This window comes from Cebus imitator, unplaced genomic scaffold, assembly GCF_001604975.1.
Source record: "Cebus imitator isolate Cc_AM_T3 unplaced genomic scaffold, Cebus_imitator-1.0 Scaffold55, whole genome shotgun sequence".
NCBI lineage: Eukaryota > Metazoa > Chordata > Mammalia > Primates > Cebidae > Cebus > Cebus imitator.
Genome location: NW_016107370.1, coordinates 442,990 through 451,893, shown reverse-complemented (window position 1 = coordinate 451,893; position 8,904 = coordinate 442,990). Strand labels below are relative to the sequence as shown.

Below are 8,904 nucleotides of genomic sequence, written 5' to 3'. Positions count from 1 at the left end.
GTGTGTAGTACTGCATGTGTAGTACTGCATGAACAGAATTCTCACTCTGACCCCTGTGTGTGTAGGGGCATGGTGTACTGCATGTGTAGGGGCATGTAAACAGAGTTCTGCCTGTGTACTGCATGTGTAGTACTGTGTGTGTAGTACTGCATGTACAGTACTGCATGTACAGAGTTCTCACTCTGCTCCCTGCAATGTGTAGGGGCAGGTGGCAGAGTGAGAAGTCTGTAATTTCCACTCAATTTTTCTATGGATCTAAAACTTCTCTAAAAAATTGAGTCTACTTAAAAAGTACATACCATACATACAGAAAGTGAACAAATAGTCAGTGTACAGATTTATACATTTTCACAAATTGAACACTTTGATTTGTTCACTTTCTGTATGTATGTGAAACCAACATCCAGATCAAGAAGCAGGATACAAACATATCCCTAAAAGTCTCCAAATACCCACTTTCTGTCACTGACAACTCTATAAGAATAATGATTATGCTGATTTTTAACAGAATTTTTGGTTTTTCTTGTTTTTGAGTGTTATACACATGGAATCATGCAGCATGTCTGCTTTGGAGTCTGGCTTCTTTTGCATAATAATATGGTGGTGAGATTCTTCCATATTATTGCTTAAAGTTGAGCTTGTTCATTCCCTTTGCTGGATGGTATCTCATTGCTTAGCAGAAAGCTTTTAACCTGACTGTGAAGATGCTTCCCATGGGGCCTTCTGGATGTAGTTTAAGCAACTGAGGCTGTCTAGGGCCTTGAAGTGAAGTAAAACTCTCACTGAGAAATAGACGTTTTTATATCTTTATTTATCAGCTGAATCCAGTTTACTCCAAGGCACATCCCATGTCCCATGGCTCTCTGATGAAGCTCAGAATTTACCCGTGTCCCCACAACAAGCTATGGCTTTGTTCCTATCAGGATGGACCATCGTGCTCAGATCTGACCTTGCCAAAAGCTGGTGAGAGAATTCAGCCAAAGCAGTTCTTCCGCAGAGGAAGCAAGAGTCCTATGAAGTGAGGATGATAATAAAGAGACCTTTCGCTTCCTCTTGCAATTGATTTTACCTCTCTATGCCTCAGTGTTTCAATCTGAAAATGGAAACATCTACATTCTTGATCATATAAGGAAACTATCTTAGTCTGCTTGTGCTGCTCTAACAGATTTCCTGAGTCTGGCTAGTTTACAAAAAAACAGAAGTTGGTTTCTTATAGTTTTGGAGGTTGGGAAGCCCAAGATCAAAGCACCAGCATCTTGTGAGGACTTTCTTCCTGTATCATCACATGGCAGGAGGGCAAGAGAAACTGAAAGCTGACTGAAGCATCTTTTATAAAGGTCTTAAGGCCATTCACGAGGGAGTCCTCATGACCTAATCATCTTTTATAGGCCCCACCTCTTAATACTATCACATTAGCAACACCTGAGTTCTGGAGGACACACATTTAAATTACAGCAGAAGGCCAGGCGCAGTGGCTCACTTCTGTAATCCCAGCACTTTGGGAGGCCGAGGCAGGTGAATCACCTAAGGTCAGGAGTTCAAGACCAGCCTGGCCAATATGGTGAAACCCTGCCTCTACTAAAAATACAAAAATTAGCTGGGCGTGGTGCTACACACCTGGAATCTCAGCTACTCAGGAGGCTGAGGGGAGAATCGCTTGAATCCGAGACTGCCACTGCACTCAAGCCTGGGTAACATAGCGAGACTCCCTCTCAAAACTGAAATGAAATAAAATGAAATGAAAATTATAGCAGAAGTATGAAACAGTCAATTAAGAGTGATGAGAGACTTCTGAGAGATTCCTAAAAGCAAAAAATATGTGAGTGTTATTTTTGCTGTTAAAAATTGAGTGACGATTAATTTTAATAAGATTGCAAATACTCTTGAAGAGCTCTAAGCATGGTGTATTAATTGCTAAATGAGCTAGAACCTCCCCATATCACGCCCCTCCATGGTATCCTGATCACATGCACCATCCAATCACACAGATAACTCTGTGACTTTTTTTTTTTTTAAGGAAACAATAATTTTGGAACAGGGAAACACAAAAGGTAAGAGAACAATTAGTAGCATGTATGTCATGAAGCACCCTGTAGATCACTTATATTAAATTCCAAGTCTTTTATTAAAAAACACAAATCTTTCATTTTTGTGAAGAGCTTCCTAAACACTAGGATGGTTAAATAAAAGGTAATCTGGAGTAGAAGGGAAGTATGAAAGAATTTCCAGAGCACGTTGAAACCTCCCTGTGGGCACAAACTACCTCAGGCATGAGCATTGGATTGACACTGGTTGACTTCTGTAGCAGATGCCCATAGCCCCTTGGGTCTCCTAAATGCCAGTGGCTTCTTCTTGCAATTAAACATGATTCTGACTGAGGGCTTTCTCGGCCACTGGAGTGAATTGCTCAAGAGCTCCCCTCAACCCAGGCCAAATAAAAGTTGATGGTTAAGCTTTCTCACTCATTGAGTAGGACAATTCTGAGGTATGTTTTACCTACTGTCCAAGTGATCCTCAAAGGCGTTAAGCCTCCATTTCCCACAGTGGCAACCTGAGCATTCATGAGTTTTATTGGCCTCCTTTGCTTACCTTGCTCAATTTCCCACTAGCCTGCTACGCTTTCTGAGAACACTTTCCAGATAAACTACATGTCCAAAAACCCTTGACTCAAGGATTGCTTCCAAGGCCCAAACGAAAACACCTTTTTTGAGTGATGTATTTTGGTGCCCAATCTAACAATTGAATATGGACTCTTGTTCATAAGGAATAAGAAATGAAAAAGAAAAAGTTGGAAAATTTTTCTGTGTCAGACTTTCTCATCCTCGAAGCTTGCATGGGAAGAAATCAGAAAAAAACAAACAAACCTGGGAAAAAAGATTACCGAATCAGAAATCTCCAAGTTTGGGTGTATCTATGGAACACAGCTGTGTTGACAATAGAGTTTGGTGAATTAAAAAATGATTCCTGTGATGAGAAAATTAGACTTTCCCAATAATAAAAATAATCATTCAACATGAATTTTAGAAATAATCACAGGTAATCCTGATACAAACCCAGAACTAAGACCTGCTACTCTATTCGTTTAGGTTTATGACATTAAAATGCATTGTGGGTATTGAACAATGAGAACACATGGACACAGGGAGGGGAACATCACACATCGGGGCTTGTTGGGGGATGGGGGGGCCTAGGGGAGAAATAGGAGGGGGTGGGGTTGGGGGTTGGGGAGGGATAACATTAGAGGAAATATATAATGTAGATGACAGGGGGATGGATGCAGCAAACCACCACGGCATGTGTACACCTATGTAACAAACATGCATGTTCTAGGCATGTACCCCAAAACCTAAAGTATAATTAAAAAGAAATAAAGAAAAAATGCCATTATGATAACACTGTTTATTGTCTGTTTCTGTGAGCCAGACATTGTGCTATGTCCTTTGTATATGCTTTCTGATCTAATTCTGACAACAACTTTTGAGGTAGGAATTTTTTTTTGGTTTCCTGCATTTTGCAGATGGTGGGTCTGTGTTGAGAAGTTAAGAAACTTGCCTGAGACTCACAGTTCCCTGCTTTGTTACTGAAATTCAGGCTGAAATTTAGCTTCTTGCTTTTCTCAGATCTGATGTGTTTGTACACTGTCTCTCTTTCTTAGTGAAATTTGCAAAAGGTTGGTCTTGTCAAAGGATCAGTTTTGTTTTTGTTGATTAATTTATACATTCTTTAAAAATTATTTTTACTTCCTTTCTTCTACTGTCCTTGGATCATTTTGTTGTTGTTCTCATTTTTGTACTTCCTGATTTGAAAGTTGAGTTCATTTAACTTCAATATTTTGTGCTAATAAACTTGTTTATTGCTATTCATTGGCTTCTAAGAACCACTTTGGCTGCATCCCGTAAGTTTTGTCATATAGTGTTCTTGAGTTGTAAACAGTTTGTAATTGTCTTGTATTTCTTCTCAAGCTTGGGGGTTATTTGAAAATCTGTTTTCATATTTTTTTATGGTTATCTATTTGTTTTGGATTTCTAACTGTATTACATTGTGGTTGGTAAATACTCAACATAATAACAACTTTTTCTTTTGGGTCTATTAACAGAACAAGGGAGGTTCCAGAATTGCCAGAATTGTGGGTGGAAGGGAATGCTGCACCTGTATTGGCTCCATAGCTTTTACCTAAAATTGAAGAAACATCAATTATTCATGTTAAAGAATGGGAGGGGTGGCTGAGAAGGATTATGAGAAAACCAGAATCCTTCTTCCTGCCTGCAAGCCTGTCACTGGTACAGACTACTAAAAAAATTTTTTATTCCCTCCCCACCTTTGTATTTCTTAGCTTGGTAACTCTGTCAAAATAAATCTTCAACATATGTTAAATTGAATAGTTACACCCATCACAAAATAATTTGCACTAGGTACTAATATAAGAAGCATCAGCAGAGAGAGCAAAAAGAATTAAAGACAAGGTCGGGATGTCCAGGTGTCACCAACTGCCCTGAGGGAGGAAGTGAGGCTTGAACAGCACCCTGCAGGAATAAGATGAGGCAAAGTGGAGTGTGGCAGGGTACTTTCTGTGCAAAGCAAAGGACCACCAACCTGGTGGTGGTGGCAGTGCAAATCATGTTCATCTGCATGAGGGAGAAATGTAACAAGTATTTTGCAGCAAAGAATTTATGCTTTAGAGTAATGGGAAATCAGGGTGATTGAGCAGAATAAGACCAGCATGTTCTGGCATTTTGAGCAGAATAAGATCAGCATGTTCGGGCATTTTAAGTTTAGAGCAAGAACTTTAGTTTCATGTGGGAAATAGGAATCACCATTGATGAGGCTCGATGAGTAGGTTAAAGGGGTTAATCTATCAGAGGTGGGCTACATGGATTAGAAAGGGAGAACAGAGTGATAATGAAGATGATGGCATAAGTATAGGGCACATTTTGAAGGAAGAATTGGCAGGACTTGGGGACTAATTAAATGTGGGGGTTGAAAATAGGAAGGAGACAAAGATTACTCCTTGGTATCCAGTCTGGTGGGCTGGAAGATGGTAATGACACTCAAGACACAGGAAAGTAGGTTTCAAAAAAAGACCGTGAGTTTGTTTTTAGATATGTTGAGATGGAGAACCTCTGAGGGGACAGGTTTGAAAATCATCAGACGAGCAAGAGAGGTGGCAGAAACGTTGCAGAGAAAGCCACAAAAACCAGGGAGAGAATTTTAAGGAAGCACGTGTGCCTGTGTGTGCATCTGTGTGTGTGCATGGCATGGCAAGGGTTGATAGGGGAGTTGTCAACTGTGTCAAATGCTGTTCAGATATGAGAACAGGGTGGTTAGACACAGTACTTGAGATTTAACCTTAAAGAATACAGTTTCAGTTAATGTAATGGTGACAGGCAATCAGGTTGATCAGGTTGCAAAGATTTAGGGAGAATGGGCAGCAAAGCAGGGGAGGCGATAGGCCTAAAGGGCATAAGTCACATTACTTTGTGTAACTACCTTGCCCCTTAATTTCCTTGAAAGCTTTAGACAAACATCTTAGAAATGAAAGTGGCCTTGGAGAGTGAGGTGCTGGGAGAGGCCCGCAGAGCACCTGCTACAGAAACTGAGGAGGAGCTTAAGATGTTCAAATGGAATTTCCTGGAATCATGGTAGGGAACAGAGGGCTGTAGGCCATGAGAAGTTGGGATAAGAGAAAAAATGTAAGCCACTGAAATCTTCTAGACTGGCAAAAACTGTGTCTTGGCAGTAGCAAAGCCCACAAAGGAACAAAGTTGGGTTGAATGTGAGGGGAGTAGACTTTAAGTGCTGAGTAGTCACTAAAACTGGTGGACTCAGAAGCATCTCATCTTTGGAGAAGATGGAGCAGGAGGGCGAGGCAGCCCTGCCCCTGCTGTAGTGGTTTAGGGGTTTCCGTGGTGGTCAGAAGTAACCACTGAGGCCTCAATAGTCTCCATTTGTGGGAATTTTTTTCTTGAAATGCCTTCTTGGCTCATTAAGATTGAGGCAAAAAAAAAGCGCTTCTCATTTTGATGGGCCTAAAAGTTCAAACTTTTTTTTTAGGTCAAACTCAGCATGGATGTGAAACTTCATTAGCTGTTCTTCAGCTCTGAGAGGAAGCCTCACAGGACTCAATATTTCTAGCTCAGGAAACTCAGAGCTCTTCTAGAGGGAGTACGTTGGATAATGTCATGTCTCTGGAGGGCTGTGAGGTTTTTAAGAAAAGTGGGTCTTCACTCCTTTCTGCTGAGCCACTGGGATACGCCAGGCCTGTCTGTTACACATGCATGCTGGTGCTTGTTGCAGACAAAAATATTCTGGTCTGAGGGTGGGAAGTTTTGGTTTTAGATCTAGCCCGGTGCACTTAAGTCATTGATCCTCTCTGCACCTCAGTTTTCCTCATTTGTAATATAATGAATGTGGCTGTGGTATGGACATGTAAGCTATCAGAGCTTTTTGTGTTAATGTTTGCTGCGAGTCAAGAATGAATCCATTATCACCAAGAGAGGGAATAAAGCAGCCCATCTATTTTGCAGGAGAATCCTGGTGCTGCCTTGGGGCATGTGGGGTCCAGGCCCAATTCTGCCGTTCTTAGTGGCAGATAACAATTCCCCAGACCTGTTCATCTGACTTAAAAATAGATGGTGCAAACTACTGCTTAAAAATACACAGGAAGTACTATGGGGTCTTTTGATACGAGACAAAAAGCACAGGGCTTCGGAGCCTGATGGAATAAGCCCTCTGAGATTTCATGGGACAAGGGCCATATGAGTCCTGGGAGTACTTGCGTCAGGGGATTGGGTCCACCATTCCCTGTGGAAGGAGGTCCTTCTTGGGAGAGGCGTTTCAAGTGTCATTGTGTGACTGGCCCATTAACCACAATAGCTGGGCTAAATGGTGATGCTAACGCAGCAACTGGATTTTACGTTTTCACCCAGAGAATTTTTCTGCGAGAAAGACCAAGTACTGAAGTGCTTCACAGATTCCAGTGAACAGTTTGCAAAATAGGTAGATGCAGCCTTCAGCAAAAAATGAAAGTGCAGTCCAGAAAACAAAGGGAGAGATTGTCTTTTATAGATAAAGTTTCTACTTGCTTCCCACTCTGATTTACTTATGCAAATGAAGGATATAGACTTGCTTAGTTCTGATTGGTTAATGCTGAGTTATGATTGGTTGTTGCAGGTCACTGAACTACAACTTACTGGTTAGTTCAGGTGGTGTAAGCAGGAACAGACAGCTATAAAAGTACCAAAGTTACACAAATGTGGGTTTTCTGGGAATTCAGAGTACAGAATAGATCTTACTCTATTCTGAATTCAGGTGCAGTTAACCACTCAGAATCCATCCTGAAGGATTGGATCTTTCAGGGTTCACATGTGTATATGTGGGAGTGGGGTGGGGTGGGGGAGTGGATATATTTAAAGAAGATGTTCTTTATAATATCTATAGAATCTTCCATTTATATGATGGGATCATTCTAAACTTGGGAGAGAAAACTTCCTTGATCCTGGTCCCATTCATTTACCACTCTTGTCCTTTCCTCCCCTTTGTAGACAAGCTCCTTTTTTTTGAGACAAGAACTGGCTTTGTCACTCAGGCTGGACTGCAGTGATGTGATCATGGCTCACTGCAACCTCTATCTGTCAGGCTCAAGCCATCTTCCCACCTCAGCCTCCTGAGGGGCTGGGACTACAAGCATGTGCCGCCACACTGGGCTAATTTTTTCACTTTTTGTAGAGGTATGATTTTGCCATGTTGCCCAGGTTGGTCTTGAACTCCTGAACTCAAGCAATCCTTCCACCTCAGCCCCCCAAAGTGGGATTACAGGCATGAACCACCATGCCCAGCCTATAGACATACCTCTGAAAAGTCTTGCTATCCTTGCTTTGGCAGCATAAACTAAAATTAAAACAATACAGAGAAGATTAGCATGGCCCCTGTGCAAGGATGACATGCAAATTTGTGAAGTGTTCCATATTTTTCCCTAGAAGAAAACCTAGGCAATACCATTCAGGACATAGGCATTGGCAAAGACTTCGTGATGAAAAAAACCAAAAGCAATGGCAACAAGTTAAGCCAAAATTGACAAATGGAATCTCATTAAACTAAAGAGCTTCTGCACAGCAAAATAAACTATCATCCAAATGAACAGGCAACCTACAGAGTGGGAGAAATTTTTTGCAATTTACCTATTTGACAAATGTCTAATATCCACAATTTACAAGGAACTTAAACAAATTTATAAGAAAAAAAACAATCCCATCAAAGAGTGGGCAAAGGATAAGAACAGACACTTCTCAAAGACATTTACACAGCCAACAAGCATATGAAAAAAAGTTCAACATCAATGATCATTAGAGAAATGAAAATCAAAACCACAATAAGATACCTTCTCAAGCCACTCAGAATGGTGATTACTAAAATGTCAAGAAACAATAAAAGCTGGCGAGGCTGTGGAGAAATGGGAATGCTTTTACACTGTTGGTGGGAGTGTAAATAAGTTCAACCATTGTGGAAGACAGTATGGTGAGTCCTCAGGGATCTAGAACCAGAAATATCATTTGACCCAGCATTTCCATTACTAGATATATACCTGAAAGAATATCAATCATTGTATTATAAAGACACATGCACACATATGTTTACTGCAGCACTATTTACAATTGCAAAGTCATGGAACCAACCCAAATACCCATCAATGATAGACTGGATAAAGAAAATGTGGTACATATACCCCATGGAATACTACGCAGCCATAAAAAGGAATGAGATCATGTCATTTGCAGGGACATGGATGAAGCTGGAAGCTGTCATCCTCAGCAAACTAACACAGGAAGAGAAAGCCAAATACCACATGTTCTCACTCATTAGTGGGAGTTGACAATGATAATACATGGACACAGAGAGGGGAACAAC

General features: G+C 40.9%; 1 non-coding gene across 1 annotated transcript; it reads left to right on the top strand.

Annotated features, from left to right (window-relative positions):
- Window positions 1–7,862: 7,862 nt before the first annotated feature.
- On the top strand, window positions 7,863–7,970 carry LOC119471301. Its single transcript, XR_005200332.1, has one exon. It is a non-coding gene; the product is annotated as a U6 spliceosomal RNA (small nuclear RNA).
- Window positions 7,971–8,904: the final 934 nt, after the last annotated feature.